The sequence below is a fragment of the Falco biarmicus genome, chromosome 9 (assembly GCF_023638135.1).
Source record: "Falco biarmicus isolate bFalBia1 chromosome 9, bFalBia1.pri, whole genome shotgun sequence".
Classification (NCBI taxonomy): domain Eukaryota; kingdom Metazoa; phylum Chordata; class Aves; order Falconiformes; family Falconidae; genus Falco; species Falco biarmicus.
In genome coordinates this window covers 28,844,312-28,869,393 of record NC_079296.1, presented here as the reverse complement: position 1 = coordinate 28,869,393, position 25,082 = coordinate 28,844,312, and the positions used below count along the sequence as shown (strand labels likewise).

Here is a 25,082-nt window from a genome sequence, read left to right as displayed (position 1 = left end):
GGACTCAGTCTTTTAGTTAGTTCTAATTAGATTTCTACTTACCTTGTTGGGGATTTTTGATAGAGTCCTCTGGATACCTAGGACAAGCCCACATATCCAAAACTCTCAAGTATCCAGAGGAAAGAAACCCTAAAATTAAGCATTACTTCTTATATTTATAGGTTTTAAGTATGTTCACTATAATTAAACCATCTATATTAACAATTAGCTAACAAATTACATGCAAAGCTATCATTGCTACTAGTGGCAGATCTGATGAATAAATGATACAGCATAGAACGCTTGTAGATTTTTGTTGGCTTGCTTTGAAATTATTTTAGAACAATTACTGTCTAAAAGAATGCTATGATATAAAAGTTCACTAAAGTTCCAGAGGATGTACCACTATTCTGCTCCCCAAACCAACTCTGAACTCTAGTGACAATTTTGAATCCCCAATGACAACTGACTGCACATACATTTTGGAATCTCCAGAATGTTTTCTATGGAGGATTGTTCTGAGTAAGAGTGTGGGAACCATTTCTTGGAAGCAAACTCAAAAAAAGTTAAAAAGAACATTTTATTTAAAACCAGAAAAACTGAGCTAGGGAATGACTGAAGACACTATTTAGGAGGTTGGGAGTTTTCTTGTTCTTGTTATATCTTACTTGTATAATGGCATCAGAAGACCCAGATTATGTAAATAGGTTTGCTGTACCAAACAAAATTTTGAAAAAGTGCCTCTGGTTTTGATGTCTTAAATACTGGATACTTAGAATAAGATTATTATATTTAGTTATTATACTTATGTTTAGTATATACTTAGTATAAGAATGGTTTTAGGAGATGAGTACCTACAGTTACCACATCAACATCAGCTGGGTTTTGAAAGCACAAACCACTCTGAAAAATTGGGTCCCAGTTTTGCATAGGTTGGCCACATCAAATTTGAAGGCATATTTTAAAAGCTTTGTAATTATCTCTACCTGTAGAGTTAATAACCAATTAAGCCTATCTACAACAATTTGTGAGGCAAACAAATCTATTTTCTGTGTTAACGAGCATGGTAGCCTTTGTCTACAAAGCATTATGTCTTAATAGTGAAGGGCTTATTTTTCTTATATGGCTTTTGTTTTGTTTTTAGAACATTATGTTGTACCTAAAACCACAGGAATACAATTATTCTTTGAGGGTTTGGGAGAGGGAGGTCTAATTAAGCAGGTCTCCTCTGTTACAGGCGCACCTGTGAAAAGAACTGACTGGGACATGAGTTATTTATACCAAACTGAAGGCGAGATTGCTCAATATAAGATTAAGTTTATTATTTGAGAGTAGAATCCAGAACAAAAGAGATAATTAACATCAGAATAATACAAATACCATTATTTTCTTGTCTTTGGTGATTTCTTTTTTGTACAACTATGGTAAGTTCTTTTAATGTCAGCCAGTTCTTTTCAAGACTAAAATAATTACTGAGTAAGCTTTGATGGGTTAGAGTCCAAGAGATGTGGATTCTATTTAGTTAAAATATCCCATAGTGTTCTGATGTGTTAAAATGACCCAATTAAAGTATATACTTACCAAGAAAAAAAGCTAACTGAAATATTATAAACCATCACAAAGAGACCAAATATCAAAACCTAAATGAAGTCAAGGGCTACCCTTTTTTGTTTTAATTACTGTCATTTCTTCAGTTCCTCATGTATAAAAAGTGTGTATTTCCTTGTTCACCTTAATTCTGATATTTTGTAGTTAGGCTGTTCCAGGCAAGGACAGCTTGCCTCAGACAAAGAGCTATTGATCTTGATTCTGTGATGCAAATCTTAAACACTTCAGTCGAATATTTTCAGCTTCCTCTGTCATGGGTCAATGGCAAAGTCTCAGCCGACTTCTAGAAATGTAGGCACGGATGTGAGAGGTCCATTTCACGATACACATGTAAATGGCTGAAAACGTTTTCAACTGGAAAGCAGGAGTTGCTGAGAACTCTTAATTTTGAAAACTGCTATGTATTAAGGGAGCTGTAGCACATTCAGGCTACTATAAAATAGACTCAGTCAAAAAATAGTTTGGGAGCTGAACAAAGTGTAACTAGCTCACAAGTATTATTTTTTATAATTTTATGTTTAGAACTTTCCACATTTCCTCAGATTCATTTAACCCAGAATGAATATAGCTACATAGGTGAAAATGAAGGCCCAATGATTTTATACATTAAATTATTTGTATTTTAGATATATTTCTTTATTTTTAACCTTAGGCATTTACCTCAAATGTTTTCCCCTTGAGACTTATCTGCTACCAAACCTGTTTTTCAGCCAGGGACTTCAACATTTGAGGCCATGGAGCAAAACTGCTGATTTTTAAAAAAGTAATTAAATAACAGTCAGCCCAACCATATAGACAACGGAACTTCAAAAGACCTGCACTTTACAGACATGGAGAAGTAAGCAGGAGGAAACACATAAAAGATGGAGCGAATAAAATAAAGGTATGGGGAATTATTATTGTTAACAACCATCTATCGGTCTCTCACTTGGCTGATCAGCAAGACTTCACATTTTGCTTTGAAAATGGTGGATTTACTTTGTGTTAGTGTCTTCATAATCTCTTACTGTATTCTCTTAAATCATAGCAAGATTTTATCCTGTTAAAAGAATAATGGCCATTCCATGATGTCTGGATAAATAAAATCCCCAGCCAACATTTTCTGAGCACCTAGATAAACAAAGCTAATTTTAAATGCAAATTTCAGGGAAAAAAAACCCCAAACAAACAAAATTGGTATTTCTTAACAGACTACTTTGCTCTCATTTTCCTTCTTACAAAAGAAGAGAGAAAATAATTTGCCAAAAAAGCCTAAATTGGAATTGTGCCTTCTTCAGTGAAGCTGTAAAGTTCTGCCTTTTTTTACAGTCCTTATAAAGGGCCAAGTACAGTCCTTCCACTACAATCCCATAAGTTCATGGGTCACCCTTTGCCCTCTCCTGTATAATGAGCTTCTCCACAAGGTAGATACATTTGGAGCTATGAGCTTGTACCTGCTTCCCATACGCCACTCAGAAAACTTTACCTGATTGATGGAGTGTGATCCCCCATTGTAAAAGTGTATGCATCTGCCATAGTTGTTTTAGGATCACTGAAGAGAACGTATCTCCTTTCCTTCAAAGCTTCATGTGAAATGATGTCATGCAGTGCTTATGAAATGGACTGCTCGTATCAAGACAAAGGTTATCCTGAAAATTACTTTGATATGGATATGTTTCTTCATATTTACTGTGATGTACTTTAACTGAAGAATCTTCTGGAACAACAGTGGCAAGGATAGTAACTTTTTAACCATGCTATCTGAATCCTGTTCAGAACAGATTTAAGAATAAATGACAAAGTTGTAATAGTCTAATGACTTATCTACATGATTATTACTACTATTGGCAAAGAACAGAAAACAAAAAAAATCTATCATGGATGGATTTAATGAGCCAGCTAAGGTTATTCAGTGTTACCACAGCAATCCGACTGACTGTATAAAAAACACTTCTCCATGAATATTTTTCAGCCTGAAGAATAATCAGTTATGCATCGATGTAGACTAACCTTTCCATATATCTTGCACTACAGACTAAACATACTGTTTTAAAGCTTTGTCTTTAAAATCATTATTGCATCAGGAGTTCAGTGGTGTAGTAGAAGACAGCAAATCCCAGGAATCAAGGGACTGAAACTCTTTACCAGTTGCTTCAAAATACAGGAGTATAATATAAAACAAATGGCTATTTATGGTTGTATAATACTATCGGTATGAATAGTAATTTATTCCTTAAAACCCAAAAGGTTTTTACCCTGATTTTCCAATGTAGTGCTGAAAACAGTAGTGAGGGTCAGTTTCCTTCTCGACTTCACAATATTTATAGAATTGCTGTAGTATAAGTGATTGGCAACTATGAACTAAACAGAAATAAATACCTTGAGGAATTGTGTTGACACCGTACCTAAGAGTAAAAATATTGATGCAGAGTGAAAGACAGATTTCCCTGAAGCCAATGAGGATTTTGCTACTGGGTTCCACATTGCCAGCATTTCACTGCCAGTACACCGAGTTTGGCTATTTTTACCTTGAATTAATGTGCAGTTCATCTGCTTTCCTATCCCTCCCCGCTCATTTTCTCCTCTTCCTACTCTCCCTCCCTCCTCACCTCTCTTTGGTTCCTGTTCTATATCTGCTGCATCTGCCAAGCAGTTAAATTTTAAAATAGATTTTCCCTTTGAAGTGCTAATGCCAGCACTGCTATTTCTATAGCAAGTAACTTCACTGACTGTTGTGGTTTGCTTTTACTTGTTTTATTTGTTTGTATGTGCCTATGTAGGGTGTTATATGTTTTTTAACAGTGAAGAGCTGGAAAAAAATGGAAAGAAAGAAAAAATCTCCTAATTAAGTTTTATAAATAAAAGTTAAATCCCAGATGCTCCAACTCAGGCTGTGATTTTGTCAGATCTCACAACCTAAACGGGTCAAACTTGGTGAGTAATCAGACAGGAGACCTCTGAGGAAAACCCAGGGTGGTGTATGTGGTGGCACTGAAGATTCAGTAGCTGCCACTGTTCCTTTTCAGTAAGTGTTCAATCATTGCTTATGTTGTTCTTTCTTCATTCAGTCCAACAGTGGCTATTGAACGTAAGACTGTACAGAACCTCTGTTTCAGAAGACCTTTACACTGTTTATTGCCAGAAGGTAGGAGGATGTTCCTCTGAAAGGACCAATTTGTACGCACTCTTTTTATAGTCTTTAACCATCTGCTAGTGGCCAAGGATAGGAAAGTAGATGAACCGACAGCTGGCTGAACGCTAGCTGGCAGTGGGCCCAGGTGGCCAAGGCAGCCAACAGCATCCTGGCCTGTATTAGAAATAGGGTGGCCAGCAGGACTAGGGCAGTGATGGTCCCCCTGTTGCTCAACACGGTTGAGGCTGCACCTCAAATATCATGTTCAGTTTTGGGCCCCTCACTACAAGAAAGATACTCAGGTGCTGGAGTATGCCCAGAGAAGGGCAACAAAGCTGGTGAAGGGTCTAGAGAACAAGTCCTATGAGGAGCGGCTGAGGGATCTGGGGTTGTTTAGCCTGAAGAAAAGGAGGCTCAGGGGAGAGATCTTCTCGCTCTCTACAGCTGCCTGACAGGGGCTGTAGGTGGAGTGGGTCGGTCTCTTCTCCCAGGTAACAAGTGACAGGACAAGAGGGAATGGGCTCAAGTTGTGCCAGGAGAGGTTCAGATTGTGTATTAGGAAAAACTTCTTCAGTGAAGGGGTTGTCTAGCGTTGGAACAGGTTGCCCGGGGAAGTGGTGGAGCCACCATCCCTGGAGGTATTTAAAAGACATGTATATGTGGTATTTAGGAACAAGGTTCAGTGATGGACTTGGAAGTGCTAGGTTAATGATTGGACTTGATAATCTTAAAGGTATTTTCCAACCTGAAGTATTTTGTGATTCTATGATTCTATAACTATACATTGGAAACAGACTACTGGACCTTTGATCAGTTCCAGCATGGCATTCATTTCCTTTTTTAATAGTGAGATTTTTTTGTGTGTATTGAGCACTTGAGCAATCACTGCTGTATTCTTCAAGATGGTTCTTTTTGCTGTTGAGTAAAATATGCATGTGTGTGCTTATTTTAAACATCTATACTTCCCTTATTTACAGTAATGACTGACTGCCCTAATGTGACCATTGCACAATATGCTGTACATTTATGTAGCAAAGTAAAAAGAAAAAAAATGCATTCCATACTTAACTGTTACCCTTAAAGAATATGGGAGTCCTTACTGATACTGTGAGATTTAGAAAGCGCAGAGGTGTCCATTTCAATATGTTTCATTCTTTCACACACGGAATGTTTCATCCATGAGTGTGTTGCACCTTCCACATAAGTTCTTTCATTTACCTACAGGTATAGAAAAAGCCCAGCTGATTAATAATGAAGTCGACAGTTACATGTGCATTGAGAAAATTAATCATTTGCATAATCTGGATTATTGTCAAGGTTTGCTTTGGGAAACATGATTTGAGATAACTGTTTCCTGGTCTGGTTAAGTCAGGAATGTACTCATACTTTACTGAGTTGAACCGTGGGTCTAAGCTTGATGGGTTGTCCTCTCGTACAGCTGTTTCTTTGAGCTGATCCTGTTTGTCTACAAGAAACTACAAAATCTTATTTCCCTGAATAAGGCAACAGAGTATTCCTTCACCACTTGCTCCAAGCTACTATCAGCCCACTACCCAAAAAGCTCTTTCCTTTTCTAAGCTTTTTTCAAGGCTCTGGGGAACAAATTCAGAAAACACATGCTTACATACTCTTATTTTTTCCTAGATTTGCTGGGTGTTGGGGAGGTTACAGACACCTAATCTTCACATAAAAGTTGAGAATTAAAAACTTTTTCTCCTTTATAGGAATGTCTTTTTGATTTAGCAGGTCTTTGGAGTATTTGAATGATAGCTAGATATACCAGTTTCATCTCCCAAAGCATAAATAATTCTTATGAACACCTTAAAGGAAGGTGTACCTCTGGAAATGTGAATTCTGTAAATCAATTAATAACAATATGTATATTTATATCTGAGATTTATCACTTTAATAATAGCATGTATATTTACATCTGCGATTTATCACTCTGTCACACAGCTTTGTTATTATGCCCAACGGCTGGTCAAAATTTGGAGGTTTGTAGACTATTCCCACTAGAAGGAGGAACTGTTAATAGAGATTGATCTTTTTTCAGAGCAGTCTGTTTCTAAAAAGCAACATTAAAAAAAACCTGTTTCCTTGAGAACAGCAGAAATTATACATATTGAAAAAACATATTTTTTACAGAGTTTCCAACCCATGTCAGTCTGTGCCAGCAGCCCAAAACCTTTCCAGGTTTTCTTCTGGCAGTAACTGGACATTAGCTCCTTCTACACTTTGGCTGCTTCTACATGTTTATGTATGTCCTACATACATAGCCCCTATTTGTTTCACTTGTATATATTTCCTGCTTAAAACAGCAAAACCACTCCACCCACTTCACTCACATTCTCATCTGGCTCTTTCAAGCTTTTGTTTTGTACAGAGGAATGTAATTGTGTTTGGGGTTTAGAGACTACAGTCATTCCAGCTACTTGTTTCTGCAAAGCAGCATAATGACTTCTTACACCTATCTTAAATGAAGAGGGACAGCTATACCCAAGAGCTGCAGTGAGGTTTACCTGACCTATAATTTTACAGTATTATAAACCACATTTCAGCTGAAACTTCAGGGCCAGCAAAACAATAAAGTCTTGGTTCAGCATTGTGGCGTAGTGAGTTTTCCTTCCAGTGATCTCATGTCTTGCTCCTTCAGAAGCCGTAAATGCATCGAGGTTCTGAAGGGAAAGTCTACAACATGCTTTACTCTTTGGCTAACTGCACAGCTTCAGGAGAATGTTCAGAGGTGGTGTACCTAGACACCAGCCCTGTCTGCAACTTACCCTAGCGGTGTATAGATAATTTTAGGCTATTTTCAGGGTAAGAAAACTACAAAAGCAATTTTACTTTTAGTTATCGTCTGTTCTGAGTCTGCAGAAGGTACAACTCAGCTGGACTAGCAATTCGGACTAATATCTTTTTTTGGATCATCTAACTCCTTGCTGTGACTGTTCATTCACCCTTCCTATTTTCTCTCTTTTCTTTCTTCAGAGCACTGCCTCTGGTGACACAATTTAGAGTAGTGCAATGGACATATGAGTGAGGGTATTTAAAATCAAGGGTAATTTTTAAAGTCAGAAATAGAATATATGGCAAAGTGTTTCAGCTTAAAAAATTATCTACACTTGTTTGGAATGCCCTCAGTCACCCTTCAGGAATGACAGAATTGCCCCATTTTTGGAAAATAAGTTTGTCATCTTTCACCACCACTGATGTCCTCTCAGTACCTTGTGTCTATCACTTTACTGTTCATAAGGATTTCTAACAGTCTTCATGACTTTAGTGAGAAAAAGAAATTTAATGGTGATTAAGATGTCAGGAATTACAATACTCAATCACTAAATAAACATGAAAGAAGAGGCACTTCTCTGGAGTATTTCAAAGGTTGGTACTGTATTGAATACCAGACACTGCCTATGTCAAGCCCTGAGGTTTCATATGATAAAGTCCTGTAAGTTTTATGCAGACTGAAATCCATATTTGTCTAGATAACCTCACTTAGTTATAAAGCTCCGAAGAAAAGGTCTTTGGAGAATGAGGAAAAGTTGAGTCAAATTCACTCTTAGTACAGAAAAGTAGATCTGCTCAATTACTCGTCAGATGTTTAATTCACTTGAAAAATAATTGCAAATCAAGGCAAAAGACACCCTTTATGCCTTGAATTTCAGTCTGTGCTTCAGACTGAAACAAATAATCATAATTCAACTGAAACCACGGTTTCTGTGTAGTGGCCAGAATTAGTCGTAAATCAGACCAACTCCATGAACCTTAGTGGATGAATAATTGTACCAAACTTTGAGTATTAAGCCTTGAATCAAGCAAATGTCATATGGCCTTCAGGCCAGGGATATTTCACATAGCTGTACTACTATCATTTGCTTTTAGTTTTACTATATCAGGATTGATCCTATCATAAAATATTCTTTCTTCTATATAATTCATTTTCTAGGAAAAAAATCTAGAAAACATCTATGTTTATATTTTATATAAGCTACTGTAATTAGGGATTTAATCTCAAACACAGTGAACCCTCTGAAAAACGTCAGTGAATGAAATCCTAGCCCTGATGAAGGAACTAGCAGAATTTCTTTGGTTTTTGTGTAATCAAGATTTCATCCAAAGTATTTGATAGAGATGCACCAACTCTAAATGTCTAGATGTGACAGCACTGAAACTTGAAGTGATCCACAACATGAATACACATATTATTTGAAATATTGCCAATGAACCCATGCCCATATAAATTCAGATGTTGCAGTACTGGAACTGTGCATCCATATGTAATAAATCTGTCTATCTTTTAATACCAATAAGGCATCAGCAAGGATGTTAATCATTTAGTAGAAACATAAAGTGGTACTTCAATAAATAAAAACAATATAAGAAATCCAGGCTTTGAAATTTTGGATACTTTTATAGGTACATATCTCTACAAAAGTAACCAAGATGATTCATGAATGAAACTGTCCATGCAATTGAGCTCTGTGATAAAGAATCTGGAGAATTTCCAAAACCAGAAGAAATAAGTAAAAAGCATTGAAAATAGGTCCTTTCTCCCCCATCTCTAGCAACGGTGATTGTTCTTTGAGTCACAGTCCTAGGCCATTTTTAAGAAGGGATTCTAGCACAACAGATACACTGGACTTTGGACTTTCACCAGGCTAGCCATACATGTTTTTCTCCTCTATCCTTTTAATTATACTGTACCTTTATCACGCTACCACAAACAATTGACACCGTATCCACTATCTCATTTAGCACCTGTGCTTCTTCCAGAGTTTAACAGTAGCCACCTGCAAGCAGCAACTATTTAAGTGGAAGAGATGAAAACTAGCACAAAAATTGTGAAGCGGACAAGGAAAAGGGTTTATGTTGAAAAGAGATCAATGCGAATTCTCTAGAGTTTTTAAGAATTAGTGTTATTACTTCAGTACAGAGGTCCTCAAACTAGGGCCGGATACGCCCCCCCAGGATCCTCAATCCGGCCCCTGGTATTTACAGAAACCCCCCACACACACCACCACCACCACCAGGGGTTGGGGGGGAAACCAAGCAGCCGCAGATGACTGCCTGCCACTTCATCCGCGTGCCGGCCCCCTGGTTAAAAAGTTTGAGGGCCCATGCTTCAGTACCTCTTAGTAATTTCATCAGTAATCTTAGAAAAAAAAAGAAAACATGAAATTTACTGTCGATTCCCAACTTGTCAGCAGCACACACAAGACACTGGATCCAAGAACTGGTGTTATATGATAGGATAACAAAATTCAAGAAGAATTTGGGTATAATCTGGTAGTTGGAGAATCAGAAGTTGTACAGGATGAGAAAAATATGTTAGTACTGAGCACAAGACAAGCTATAAGCTATCAACACAGGAAAGTCATGAAAGAAAGGCCAATCCCATCTTAGTGTTTAAATGGAGATGAGAGACTTAATTCTATTACACACATTACTAGTAAGAGTTTACTAGAATGCCAGGTATAAAACTCTATCCATCAGGGTTTAAGACAGACTGATTCAAACTGTAATAGGTCATAGATGTCATCAGGGAAATACAGAACTTGTTTTATTAAGAGATTAAATGAGGATATGGTTCAATTAAATAAAACCTGCCTGTTGTATATGGATACATCAAATGGTGAACAGAAGAGATTAACATGTAAGACCACTACTGAGAGAGAAACCAGTGAGACAATTTCTAATCAGAAGAGTGATGTTCAGGTACTGCCTTCAGTAGGAACAGTGAAACGAACTGATGTTAAGATGAACAACTGCATTACAGAAGATATTAGATAATGTACTCTTCCTGAGAAGCCGAGTTTTGGATTGGCGATTGAGAAGTTTTAGGCAAGTCCCACTTTTTTTTTTACTTTTTCCTGCTAAAACTGATAAACTTACCTGAAACTTTTGATTCTGGCAAACATTTGTGTTGGTTTTTTTTCAGTAAAAACTAGATAGAACAGTTCCACCAAATATTCTATAATCATGTTGGAGCACCAGTACTAAGTGTAGTGAAGTAATATGGCGGATATATCCAGAAGCAGTCAGAAAACAATGAAGAAAATGAAATCCACCTGAAAAACAGGCACCAGAATTAAAAGAAAACTTCATCAGAATATTAATCCAGGACACACACTTTTAAAAACAAAATCAGAAGCAGCGCTCTCTGACAAATCTTTGCCAAATTTAATTGGGCTGTGACAAATACTGGGATGAATTCATATGCTTAATCTTAAAAGTTCAAAGTCAGCTTTACCTGTGTTCTTATCCTACAGTAAGAATGGCTTGCAATATACATGGGAACCTTCAGAATTCACGAATGTGACAAAAATGTGAACATTTTGAAAAAGAGGACAATTGGGATTTTTCTCTATAGAAGCCAAATAAATATGTTTAAAAGAAAATTCAGCTGTAATTATCAGATGCTATTGTGCCAAATGTGTAGTCTAAATATAAGCATTCAAATATTAAGTGGAGAGATTTTAGTCCTGCTGTAAGTGCAAACCACAATGCAACCTCAGCTGTGGAGTTACAATAATTACTGTCTTGTAGACAAGTAACACAAAAATTCACAGCACAATGTGAGAGGAAAAACAACAATAAAATATCATGTAAATGATTTTTTCCCACAAAAGTGCTCTACCTTTTCAATTTATTTTCCTCTTCCTCTTTACACAGCTTTAATCCTCATAGCCTATGATTATCCAACCAAGGGCTTATGACAATTTGGGGGATCTATGTAAAGCTTATGAATTCTGTTTGATTCTTGGGAATCTCTATATATAGCTGTGTCAGGCTGAAAATTCTTTGCTAATCTAAAATCCTCAAGAGGTGACAGGAGAAACTTTTGCTCCTGGCACACGATCAATAAAGAATTGCTAAACCTTGATAACATCCTGTTCAAACACAGTCCCTCAAAGCATGATGATGTTACCAGGTAGGCAAGCCTGGTTTTATAGATGAGGTGAAGAGGTAATAAAAAATAGGTGATAAATCATCTGTTCTACACAAATTTCATCACCTGATAAGGGAGCTACCTGACTGAGATTAAAAGGTGGCTGTACGGGAGAGTGTCTTTTGCTTGGTGTTGTAGACTACATCTGGTAGCAAGTACTGGAGGGGGGTGGTGGACCTGAAGGACTTCTACTTATGTTTGAGTGGAAAACAAAAGCAGAGACATGGAAAGGGGCTCCTGCCTTCAACAGCTGTTCTGAAAGCCTAAACATCTGAGTGGTTGCTTATCCCTGCTGGGAAGAAACGCCAATTCCAGCGTACTGCAGCTTCCAACAGAGAGTATTCGAAGCGGCCCGCGCTGCCCCGCAGCAGAGGTAGTAACGGCCCGGCCGAGGCCGGCGCCGCCGGGCCGGGGCAGGGGTCGGTGCTGCTGCTTACCAGGGCACAGCCGCTCGCGCGGACACCGGGGTGCGTAGCACGGAGAAACCCGGCTCCAGCAGCTGGCCAGCGGCCGAGCTTTTAGCAGGGCTGGTGCTGGCGATGGGGTAGACGGACGCCTTCGTACAAAGCGAGCCCTGCCCTGTTAACGTGAGCACGGCCACAGGGCTGCTGAGCCGCCGCTGCCCTCGGGGACGCTTGTGCTGCCCGGCCGACCCCCCGGTGCCGGGAGGCGGGCAGCGCGGGCTGGGGCGCTTCCCCGCGGACGAGGCACCCGGCGGGCCGCGGGCAGCCGGAGGACGAGAGGGGCGCAGCTCCGCGCCGAGCGGGGGCCCGCGGCGTTCAGCCGCTGCGGAGCCTTTGCAACTCCCCGCGGCCGCCTCGCGCCGCCCGCCCGCTCCCGCGCGAGGTTCCGCGGCCGGCGGGCTGAGGGCGCGCGTGACGCGCCCGTTGCGCCCTAACGGCTCCCCGCGCGGGCGGCGCGTGGGGCGACTCGAGCCGGCCGGGCAGCCCGGGGTGCCGGCGGCGCGGGTGGGAGGGCGCCCGCTCACCGGCCCGGGCGGCTTCCCCCGCCCTCAGACCCGGCAGGGCGCGGGCAGCCTCCCCGACCTCCGCGCCGGCGGAGCCCCGCGCCGGGGGCGAACGCGGGCAGGAGGGGCGCTCCGTGCGCCCCCGCCTCCCCCCGCTCCCCGGGGCGCATCCCCACCCCGGTCACCGGGGCCGGTGAATTCACCGCGGTGCGGCCGCCGTTAACGCACGTCCGCGGAGCGGGCTGTGCCGCCGGCTCGCGGCGCAGCGCGGCGGGGCGAGGGAGCGAGCGGAGCGCCGGCCCCCGCGCTCCGGTGCGGAGCCGCCGTCGCCAGCCGCGCCGAGCCCAGGCCGCGGCCGCACCGCTCTCCATGGCTCCGGAGGAGGTAACAGGCGTCGGGAGTCGCTCCCCGTTCCCCCGGCAGCCAGGGGAGGGGTAGGGCTGGCGGGTGCGGGGGGGGGCATGGCGTGGCAGGGCACTTCTAACTTGCGGGGAGGGGGGAGAGAAACGCGCGGGCGGGCGGGTGTGCGGGGGGTGCTCGCCTCACACCCTCGAGGCTCCCCCCGGACCCTGCCCGCGGTTTAAGAGCTGCGCTCGGCACCGCTGCGCGCAGCCGGGCTCGCTTTCACGGCCCCGGCGCCGTCCGAGGCGCGGCGGCTCCGGCAGCGCCCACAGCCGGGCCCCCCCGCCCCGCTCCGCCTGAGGAACCCCGGCCTGCCCGTCCCTCCGCTGCGCCTGCCCCGCCGCCGCCAGGCTGAGGACGGCTCGCTAGTCAATTTACATAGGAGGGAACGGTCTCTGAAGGAAGGGAAATGTACCCCGTTGCACCTGCTCCGCCGAGACTCGTCGCCTGAATCCGGAGGGGCTATAAATCATGTGCAGTGTGCGCGGCGGGTCGGCTGCTGAGCGCTGAGGATTATGTACCCGAATGCTGAATTTGTATTTCCCACTAGGAAAAGACTGAAACTCAGGTCAGATGTAAACTATGTAATTTCATTTAAAACTAAACTGTAGTAATTTATTGTAATTGTAGAGGGGATTTTTCTTCTGTCCTGATTAAATGGAAAGTACTGTTAGAGCACGTAGTAATGATTTACACGTTATAGCCTGAAATCTCTTGCAAGTTGGAAGTGGGCGATAGCGTAAGGATGATGCTTTAGAATCACATATGTCCTCCTATTTTTGCAGCACATGGGAAGACTGAGAATGACCAGGCTGTCAAATTTTACTTTCAGTTTTTAGTGTGTACAAAACCGTATCTTCTGAGATACAGAATAGAGAAAACTTGGACTAGGGAGACCACAAATTCCATTGAAAAGGTTGACTTTCTCAACTACAGCAACTAAAATCTGTATGATGTCTGCTTTACTGCCACCCTTTAAAAAAAAAAAATTAAAATGTGATAAGCTACTTCCAGGAACCTAGCAAGCTGCCTCTGAGGCAGTACTGCAATAGTTCTTGACACATGTGTGTTAAATGAGCTGAACTGGGGAGAACTACTGTTCAGAATGATGTTTGTGTTTAGGGATATTTATTCCTGTAGCAGGTGTTTCCTCACAAAATAGGAAATGAGGGTTTTAGGCTGCTAAGATGATGGTTTCATATTGTAGAAATGATTAATACTTTAGTTTTATGACATCAGTGAATTTTCATGTATTTGACTAGTTTTGTTGCTGGCAAAACTAGACTTAAGGTTTTGTCACTTCAGATGGAACCAATTTACATTGGGGTTAATTGCTTTAGTAGCCTAACATTTTTCATAATACTGTAAATGGCAAACCTTATTAAGCTCTTTTGTTCCAATTATGTAAAAATACTGTTTTCTGGTTAAAAAGATGTGTGTTATAGATGGAGCCTGTACATTGCATTAAGTCATGTCATCAGAATGAGGGAATTAAGGAGTTTGTGTTCTACAGTGGCACATGTGATTTGCAAGTTCCATAAGTTGTGAGCTTATTGTAAAAGTGTGCATATGTGTGTGGCAAGAGAGCTATACAAGTAGAATAAACTAGTAATAATCCAGAAATCTATGAGGTAAGCAAGAACATATGAGTTAGGCTAACCACTCAGTATGCTTACTTTGAAAACAAGCATGTATGCAGTAGTTTTCATGTGACTGTCTACAGCAACAAAATAAGGGAGCCAAAAATAAGCACAAGCCAGAAATAAAAACAAAAATTTAAAAGGAGACTAGTGAGAGGGGGGAAAAACGTTTTGAATTGGAGTCTTTCTGTCAAATCAAAGACTGCATGTCGTTGTTGAACTAAATCATACTCACATATACAGCTGTTTATGACATTTAAGGTGTCAGCCTCAGTCCATAAAAAAAGTTAAAAGAAATTTTGTTGGTGAGGATTTGGTTTATCACTGAAAAAAAGATGGTAGAGGTCAAATGACAGTCAATAATGGTTGACATCATCTTTGAACTTTAAACAGGAGGGCAGTTTGTTTTCTTGGATTCTTCTGTAACTGGAAATTGTCATGAACAACATTCCCTGAAGTGACCAAAGCACGCTAAGTGGTGGATGTTTATCAGTCTGATATAGCACTGTGGTAGAAATACTTTTTCTATGTATCCAGCATTGTTCTGGCCAGTGCTTTGGCTATGTAGGTCATACGTGGATAACGTGGAAGTTCTGAAAAATTAGGGGTTTGAACAATTTCTGTCACTGCTTAAATTTCAGCCCAGTGTATGTTTTTAAGTAAAATTTATGTTTGGCTGCCCAAGTGTGGATCAAGTTACATTGGAAAAGCATTTGCTTATTTTCTAATCTAAAATGAAAAAATCGTTTGTCAGGCAGAAGGATGTAGGGAAATGTGTTTACAGTCACTGGACTTTGTTGTGTGTACAGTAATGACTTGATTGTGTTTGATACAATGGATTGTGGGACATCAGCGAACGACAGTCCCGCCTGCCTCTTCAACATTTGCAACAGGTTGAGCATGCTTTTTGAATCATGAAGACATTGCGCTGCATGTTTCTTGATAGAAGTAGCTTTGAAAGAAGTGGAATGGAGAAGAGTTGGATGTCTGCAACACTGCTTCATGTTCTTTTAATGCTATACAAATAATTATGTAGTAACTGGTCCGTATTGGTAGTCATGTGAATATGCCCTTGCTCTTTTCTGTAGCTGTTTTTGAATTACGCACTGCCATAAGAAAACTTTTGAACAGGTTACTCGATGATTAACATAAAAAATAGTCTGTCATGAGGAGTGCAGGTAGCTGTATGTCCTAGCAGAAGCTTATGTGAAGTTCTCAGATAGCAATATCAACATAGAAAGGGTAGTGCCAGCATTTGAGATGTATATGCAGAGTACAATTAAATTCCTTTTTTGGCTGTTCACGTAGTAAGCAGGAATCCATTAAACTGGCAAGGAGGACAAATATTTAATGAAGACCTAAAGAGGCAATATCATTTCAGTATGTTTGCAGTGCACTGCTCTGTTTAGTTGCTGATTAAATCTTTTGATCTCAAGGAGAGCTTCTAGTCATCTGCTTTGATGCAGTAATCTATAAAAACAGGCAAGCTAGATTGGTAGGGGTTTAAGTCTTAAGACTGTTTTCTCTTTAAGATAAAAAATTGCATGTAGTCTTCTCACAGCCCCAGTTGAACTTTAATGGGAACAAAAATACTGGGAAGTGGGAGAGCAGAACAGGGAGCAGTTCTTCACTGTAGTAACTCAGGGCTGAAGAAAAGGTCTTTCTGAGTTAGGCAACAGTCTTACCCAATCCCAGTCATAAAGTCACTGCAGTCTACCTGAAAGCCAGTGAAGTACTTTAGCCTGTTGCTCTTTCTGGAAAGATGTTTAAAAATCTGTCTCCTAATGCTTAAAGCTTGAACTTTGAACTTTGAATAGTCTAAATGCATTCTTTTGGTTCCTGATTTTTAATATCTCAATATTTTTTGTTATTTATAAACAACTCCTTCCTTGGTGTGTAGCCCTCAATGAATTATAAGCATTGATCATGTGCCTTCCTTGGCTTTTATGTGCTAGGATCAAGCAAGCAAAGCAAGCACCTTTCAGTTTGTCTAGTAAAACAGGATAAATAGGAAGATACAGAGCCTAGTAACTTGATTCTCCTGAATTCTGAATGTACCTCACCTGCATCAAACACCTCACACCTGAAGTGTTTCTTCAGCCTTGAGTAATAGTGCTAATGTTCCACTTGGTCTACTGAAAATACTTTATCAGATATTGCTGAAGATCAAGTTTATTTTAAAGGTATGCCAGGTTGGCTTAATCTTCTTGTAGTAAATTAGACACGGGTATGTGATTTCTCTTTTCCTATTGCTCTCAAATGGTAAGACACCATGTAATCACAGAAATTCTGCTGTTTGTAATCATGTGGCTTTGAAGAATTGCTAAATATTTTCCCATTTCTAATATGCCTATCTCAGTAGTCCTTCAGTTTCTTCTGTAAGTTAGCAAAAGCCTCCCCTGTATCAAGGGGACACAGGTTCCTGTAACCAGTTTTTATCAAAACACCTCTACTTTTTGCTGTATTCACAGACAAGAAATAAGGTGAGTCTGAAGAAGGATTTTAAATAAATCTATTCAATATGTCACCATTACTCAGTTTTATGTCCACTTTACACCCCGTCTTTTCCAACTTAGTAAATAATTGCTGGGTGATACCGTGTCAATTTCTTTGCTGAAATCTGGAAAGATTGGACTCTGGATTTTGTTTGCTTTAATATTTGCTTTTAAAAGTTAAATTATTTCTTCCAGACTAATATGTGTTTTTGAAGTTATGTTGAAATTATCCTGATTTTTTTTAAATTGTCCTCCTTATTGTTAATTAGCTTTCAGTTGAAAAAAAGAAAACCCCAACTTTTCATATATTGAAGTCAGGATAACAGTTGCCTAGGTGACTTGCCTCTCTCTTACCTAAGTACCACTTCTTTCTACTCTCCAATGTACTCTCCACTTTGATCTTGCTTTTTTTATTGCTATTCACTGTTTAAAAGTGGTAGTACGCTACATATTTCTGTTGATGGTAGTGGGTTCGTTGTAAATTTCCAACCCTGTGGCCAATCCATTCATAATCTAGGGAGGAGGCATGATTTAATAGTTGAGTAGCCATTGTGCCTTAGTTGTTGAGAGCAGGGGGCTGATCCAAATACTTTTTTTTTTTTTTTAATACTTGGTTTAACATTCTAAGTCAGCTTTGTGTCCCTACCGCTTCTTTCTTTCCCCATTTCCCCCCCTTAAAATTATTGTCCATTGTGTTCAGCTGCTCAGATGGTGTTTTCTTGGGACTTAACAATCAAATGAGATAGAGGTGGAATATAGTGGGATTTTCATGATGACATGGGCAACACTTGAAAATTGAGTCATTGAATTACTACTGAAAATGCACTAGAGAAGTAGAAAGTAGTAATTGTGACTGCATAATATAAAATTTACTTAGGTTATTCAGTTAAATAATAGACTGACCTATGTTTGTGATGAGTAGTTTTTTGAAATTATTTAAAGATATTGTAGGTCTCTGTATATTACTTCAGAAAAACAGCTGGTTCATGTGGCTCCACAGAAGACAATTACATCTTGCTGGTGAAAGGGCTTTGAAGCCCTCTTCTCAGTTTTACATTCAAGTTTCCTTGACCTCAAAAGTAAAGAATCTCTCCAGGATTCATTTGCTGGGGTGTCTTTCCTGCTTTTGTAGACATTTCTTTTCTGTTAAAGCAGGTTCCTGTTTTCAATCCAGTCCTTATTTCTACTGGGATGTGTGAAACAAGTGACAGTTACCAGAGCTTTATAAGGCTTCCTGCTGCCTACCAAGTTTTGAATGGAAACTAGAATCTCTTGCTAATATTGCTGTGGGACTGCACCTCCATCTGTAGCCTCAGAAAGCCAGTACCCTTTCATGCACCTTTAGAGGTTTAGCTTTTCTAATTATTAATCTAAGAATCTATTCTGTTCAAATATTGAAGACATTTCTATAGGGGAAAAAAAATGCAGTTAAGCCCCCTTGGCTAAAACTAACAAATAGATTTGGAAGTTTTTAAGCCTGGAGAAGAAAGCCCTTTGTATTAATGAAGTAGGTATTTCTAACTGAAACTTGCAGTAAGTGGAAAAGCTGTTAAAGGGGCATATGTGCTGCAATGGCTTGAAAAACAAGCTGGAATAGGAATATAGGTACATTTCATTAAGTTAGTGTGGTTTTGAAACAACTATTTTTAAAATGTTTCATTTTTAAAAATATAAATAGTATTTTGCATTAGTCTTATTGCGTTTTGAGATTGCAACATTTCTTTTAAACTTTCATTAGTGTTGATTTTGCTTAATCCCCAAAGTGCAGCAAGATTTCCATGGAAATTATGGTGTAGTATTATTCTTACTTCATAATTGAAATTTTCAATTGTAGAGAGGAAAGCAGAGTAGGTCAAGTGATACATTGAAAATTCAGGATAAGACATTAAAATTATCATGCTAAATAACTGTAGTCTGCCTTTATATGTGTAATGGAGCTATTTCCACAGAAGATCAGATGGATATATAACCACAGAATTGCAGAACTGGAAAAGTTGGAGGGGACCTCTGGAGATCATCTAGTCCAATCCCCCTGCTCGAAACAGTCACCTAGAGCATGTTGCCAAGGGCTGTGTCCAGTTGGGTTTTGAATTATCACCAAGGATGGATACTTTACAGCCTCGTTAAGCAACCTGTTTCAGTGTTGGACAATCCTCACATGAAACATATTTTTTTCTTGTGCCAAAAGGGAATTTCTTGTATTTCTGTTTATGCCTTCAGCCTCTTCTCCTTTCACTGGATGCTGCTGAGAAGAATCTGTGTCTTCTATTCTCCCTCCTATCAGGTATTTATACATACTGAAAAGATCCCTCCTGAGCCTTCTCCAGGCTAAACAATCCCAGCTCTTCCAGCCTCTCTTCATATGACAGATTCTGCAATACCCATGTCATGTCTGTGGCCCTTTAATGGATGCACATCAGTATGTCCATGTCCTTCTTGTACTGGGGAGCCCAGAACTGGACACACTACTCCAGATGTGACCTCACTGGTGCTGAGGGGAAAGATCACCTCTCTAAGCCTGCTGGCAATGCTTTTCCTACTGCAGGTCAGGAAGGTGTTGGCCTTCGTTGCCGCAAGGGCACTTTGCTGGCTCATGCTCAATGTCTTGTTGACCATGATCCCCTACATCCTTTTCTGCCCACTTGCTTTCCATCTGGTTGGTCCCTAGCCTGTTAGTAGTTCACGGGATTATTTCTCTCTGGGTGAGGAATGTGTGTATCCTGTTGCTGAACTTTGTTTCTTCAGCCTGTTGAGGTCCCTCTGAGTAGCAGCACAACTACTCCCAATTTTGTATGGTCTGCTAGCTTGCTGAGGGTGCGCTCAGTCCCATTATGCATGTCATTAAGGAAAACATTGTGTGTAACAGCATTGGTCCCTCTGGGTGCACCATTAGTAATTGGCCTCCAGCTGAATTTTGTGGCACTGATCACAGTCCTCTGAGCCCAGCAGTTCCATGAGTTTTCATTTCCCCCCACTTCCACACTTCATCAGTAGTAATGTAGATTACTACTGCTGTGTGGCCAGGATAATTTACAGGTAAAAATGTCTTTTCACGGTCTTGTTCTGATTTAACAGCACTGGTATGTGTGTACACACACACTGGCAGTTGTCCTTTTCTCTATGTTTTAGTGTATATGTCAAGTATAGACACTGCATTTTTTTGCATTAAATTTATTTCTCCTCCTCATTTGTAAGGGAGAAGGACCCTCTGGGTTTTATATAGCTACAGAGATTTTGAAATGTGTAGTCTTGAAGTTGATTGTGAAATGGAGGTGAATTAAACAAGCTATGGTTGGAGTTCACGAAGCTTAAACAGACTAATTCAGCTGAAGCAACTGTGTATCATGTTAGAAAAAGGCAAGGGCTTTTAAATAGATGCTTGCTTCAGATGGTGGTGAAAAAAATTTAAAATTTCTGAATTTTTCTGATTCAAAAATTGCATCTCTATTCCACATTTTCTCTTGCTATGTCAAACTCACCTTCTTTGCCGGAAGCAGCGAGCAAAAGACACTGGACTACCCTAATTGTAAGCAAAGCTTAAGATTTCCAGGGTGATACTCAGTGCTCTGTTTGAGCTTGGTCTAGTATTAAGCTGTTTTGTCTCAGGAAAATTTATTGTCTTGCATGAACAGAAGTTTTCTGTTGGCTTATCAAGTCACTGGTGCCTTTTTTTTATTTTTTTTTTTACTAAAAAACCTGTATTTTCTTTGTGTATGTGTGTGTGCATAGAAGAATGAGGAAAAGGAACCTTTTCATCACATGAAAGCTTTCCACTTACAGAATACTGCAAAAGATAGTACTTAAGATACTGAAACTGCTGATTCTCTTTTTTTTTCCCCCTCCTCCTTGAAGTGGAGATAACGGTGTCCTAGGGACACAGTGATGAGCTAACTAGCTAACTACACTTTCAACTCAATACCTTGACACTGATTTCGAGGAGCAATCTAGTCTTTGCAATTTGGTTCTGAATTCATGTTCTGTAGGAACTCTGTTAGAAAAATTGAAGAATTTTACTTCTCTGTGTGACTGAGGCACCTTAGAATGCCTCCAGAATTTGGAGAGAAATGGCTCTTGGCATCTAAGCAGCAGTGAATGTGTGGGAATCGGAAAAAAGTACTGATGTGCACCGGTGCAAGTATGCAGCTCTAGCCTTTACCTTTATTTCCAAAATCAACATAAATTCATATGTTTGTAATCTGAATTTCAGAAAAATAATTGCTTTTTTTTTCTTCCTTTTGTTGTCTAAAATTTCCTGTTAAGTGTACATCTGTTTAACTTGTAATCCTTTTCAACTATAGAAGATGCAGATAGAGTTATTAGGTAAAATGTTACACGTTACCTGCAGAACAATGGAGAAATTTATTTAATATTTTTTTCCCTACTATGATTCTTCAGAGTGCTAACCAACCATTTTGAGTATTACATTTAAGTCTCTGCAAGTAAAGCCTTACCTTTCTGTCATCTTAAGAAATTTTTAAAGGGGAAAAGAAGGTCCCCAATTAAACTTTGTATAACCTGCAAATGGAAGACTTTTTCCTTTTTTTGCAGGGATTGTCCATAGAAAATGTGTTCTAATAATTCTGTATTTATTTACAGAGGCATCTTAGTGGATATCTGAAAAAAATTGAAGTAAGATAATAGGTGGACAGATTGTGTTGATACGGCAAATACCAGTTAATAGAGATGGTGGGTTTTAGACATGAGTGAATAAAGTAACCTAAATATTGAGCATAACTTTTTAGTTTCTGGATAGAGAGAAAATGGGGTACTTTTGTCCTTTATCATAATTTAACATTTATGTAGTGGTTGCTAGGTACAAAACTATTTTTATAGTCATTAATGGTCTTCATTACACGGTCTGAAGCAGGTAGGTGATCTTCTACAAACGAATGGTATAGGGCAAATATATTCTAGACCTAGAAATCTGATAGGAGTTTGAATTTTATATAAATCTGTTTGAAGTTTATAAAGGGCAGACTGTACCCCTCAGTATCCAAAATCAGCTCTTTACAAGATGTGCCTTCGTTTTTAAGGAACAAAGATAAAAGGTTTCATTCTGAACATTTGAATAACATCGTATCTCTTTGATAATGGAGTCTAGTCAGATGTAGTTTTTTCTGAATTAATGTGTTGGCTACTATACAGGACAATTTTTTAAAGGTTCATACAGAACAGATCTTCAGTTTACAAAGATTATGTCAGATTTAGCTTCCATTTTTGTAAAAAGGTGGTAATACATGGAAAGAGTGTCTTCCCTGTCTCCACCCTCCTTGGTTGACAGACTTTCCCTCCAGCAGTCAGTTGACAGCAATCAGTTTGAGGATTATTTCTGGAAGGAAAAGGTTTACAGCTTTACTTCAACAGTTAGATTAAAAAGAAAGTAGCTGTCATCTGTTTCCTTGGCATAACTAGTTAAAAACATAGCCATGAAAATGCCATATTACTCAACTAAGCTGTTCTGTGCATTTTATACAGTAAGCGGATCTTACTAAATGAGAGGGTCGTCAAGCCTTGTAAACAATAGTTTGTAACACAAAATACAAAAAATTAAATTTTGACTGTAACTTCAGAATTTGTTATTTATTGTTTCTATGTAAACTAATTCTTTAAAATAAGCCTTAGACAGATATTGTAATGAAATATTTTATCTTGTGACCTTGTCATATATGAAAGAGCCATAGATAATTCTTAGGATAAAAAAGTCCGTGTCTTATAATAGCTGGATTCTCAAGCATCTTTGAGACTTACCTCACATTAATTCCTACACCACCGTGTTTCCTGCTGTACCTTTTGTAGAGGGAAATACTGTCAAGTTTAAGATGGAAAATCATTTGCAACTGTCAACTTTGACACTTTTTAGTGATAGATTCCTAAGATGCAATATGAAAATAAGCATTTAAGATTTTTTTTTTTCCTGGGTTGCAACAGTTGGACATCTTTTAGACCTAATCCCCAAACATTAGGTACTGCCAGTCTCAGGAAGATCTGACTCTGCTTCCTTTGTATCACATTACATTTAGTTTATTCTGTAAATAAATAGCTGTTCAGTTAGATGGTGTTTTGTTGGGGTTTTTTAATCTGTTTACTTAATTTACAGAATTTCATTTTATGGCTTTGATTTTGTTCTGTACTATAAAATGTTGAGTCTTCCAGTAGTTTTGGTAACCTGTGCATCACTGATTTTCCAGCTGGGATATTTTTCCCTCCCCTCCTATAGTAGATTAATGAAATACTCTTACAATGTGTAGACTTCTTTTGTGCTTCTAGGGTTTTCTAAATTCAGAATCTGACATGTGCACTGGAGAATGAAGAAAAAGAAAAGGCTTGTTATTTTCATACTCTACTGCATTCTTATGTTAGCTCCAAGTTTCTGGATCATAAAGTAAGATCCATGCCTGTACACTGAAAAAATCCCTAGAGATTAGGCCTCTTTAGCAGGTTAGAGAGCTGAATGTTTTTGTTGTTTTCACCCCTTTTTTTAATCTCCCCTCAGCAAAATTATGGAAGTTTGGAACATTTATTTGCATGTTGGATACCTGGCTTTTTATGCTCGTATTTTATCTCCTGTATCCTGATAGCATAAATGGTGTCAGTGATAGAAAACAGAAATTTCATAACTAAATGTATCTTGAAAAGAGTGCTGTTACGATAATTACTTATGGAGTTTTAGAAATGGAAATAATAAAAATCTTAACCTAAGAGTCGTTCCTCAAAGTCAGGTAATCAGGTATTCAGAAAAGAGCATTCTCAAAATCACTTCTCTTTTGAATCCTTGTATGGCCATATGCACAGAGTATTGTGCTTTAGTACTGCAAGGTATTGTTCTACTTTGCTTCTATAATGAATCGGTTCCCTTTAATCAAACAGAAGCCAATAGAAATACACAAGCATCGAACATAGCTCTATATTGCCTGCTGGGAGATATTTAAATCTGTGCTAGCTTGCACTAGAAGGAAATGCTGTAAAAGCATTTTTGTTTTGTTTCTGTAAAAAATCTAATATTCAGTGTGTAAAATTCCCATTAAAAAATAATCAGATAATATTATATATACTGATTAAGGCAATTAACTGTTCAGCCAATTAACTGTTCAGCCAATTGTAAAATAATACTATACATGTTTTAACATGTTATTCCTGCACAAGCTGATCATATTGCTTTACACTGTAGATAAAGAAATGTGGGCTGCTCTGCTGTCTCTAATTTACTTGTGAACCTAGGGTACTCTTATTTATTAAATGGAAATAATAATTTGTGTGTGTATATATATCTATATATGTGAGGAAGGAAATAACTGTCTAAGTCTTAAATTGCAAGTATTTGTTTTGATGGAGATGATTTTGCATTTATCCATAAAAGATTCCTTGCTAAAAAGGTTCAGAGAAAAAAGGATGTTAGGATTGCAGAGTAATTTAAGAAAATTATGAATCTAAAAATATCAATTGTCTCTGCACATAGCTTATTGTATGTGCATTAGTATTTTGACACAGTCTCTGCCATGCAGTCATGTGCTGTTGATCCTGGTCCCATGAAATGTGCTCATTGTGCATAGTTAATAATAGCAACAAATACTTTATAATTTTTCATTTGTAGATTTTAATAAGAATAATAAGATTGTAACAATGTTTATTTTTACAGTCTTATTGTAATCTTATTTTTTTAAACAGATGGAGCAACCAAAGCATATACAATGATTCGTTATATAGGAAGCTTTGGGTAAGGCTCTTCAGTTTTTTGTTTTGAAGATCTCTTATCTATTAATGAGAGTTAATCACTGTAGGTCTTCACTGAATAGTATGCCTCATGTAGAGTGGTTTGAATCTACTGCAATGTGTGATTGAGGTGAGCTTTTTTTTACCACTTAAACATACATAAAGGAATCCTAGGTGTCAGGGTAGGGCTGGTAAGAAACTTTTGGAGGGAATGTATCTG

At 39.1% G+C, this 25,082-nt stretch overlaps 1 protein-coding gene and 1 long non-coding RNA gene across 4 annotated transcripts in view; both read left to right on the top strand.

The window, feature by feature from the left end:
• Positions 1-1,102: 1,102 nt before the first annotated feature.
• On the top strand, positions 1,103-6,396 carry LOC130155178 (uncharacterized). Its single transcript, XR_008823938.1, has 3 exons — positions 1,103-1,403; positions 2,298-2,470; positions 3,150-6,396. It is a non-coding gene; the product is annotated as an uncharacterized LOC130155178 (long non-coding RNA).
• Positions 6,397-12,650: 6,254 nt separating this feature from the next.
• Positions 12,651-25,082, top strand: part of LOC130155412 (heparan sulfate glucosamine 3-O-sulfotransferase 1-like) — a 61,383-nt gene continuing 48,951 nt past the window's right edge. For 2 of the 3 annotated variants that reach the window (XR_008824063.1, XM_056352607.1), the window contains exon 1: positions 13,195-13,585. The gene's annotated coding sequence lies outside the window, so the exon portion shown is untranslated. Of the gene's footprint in view, positions 13,000-13,194; positions 13,586-25,082 lie in introns of those variants that run through there. The other variant, XR_008824065.1, reaches the window with a different exon arrangement.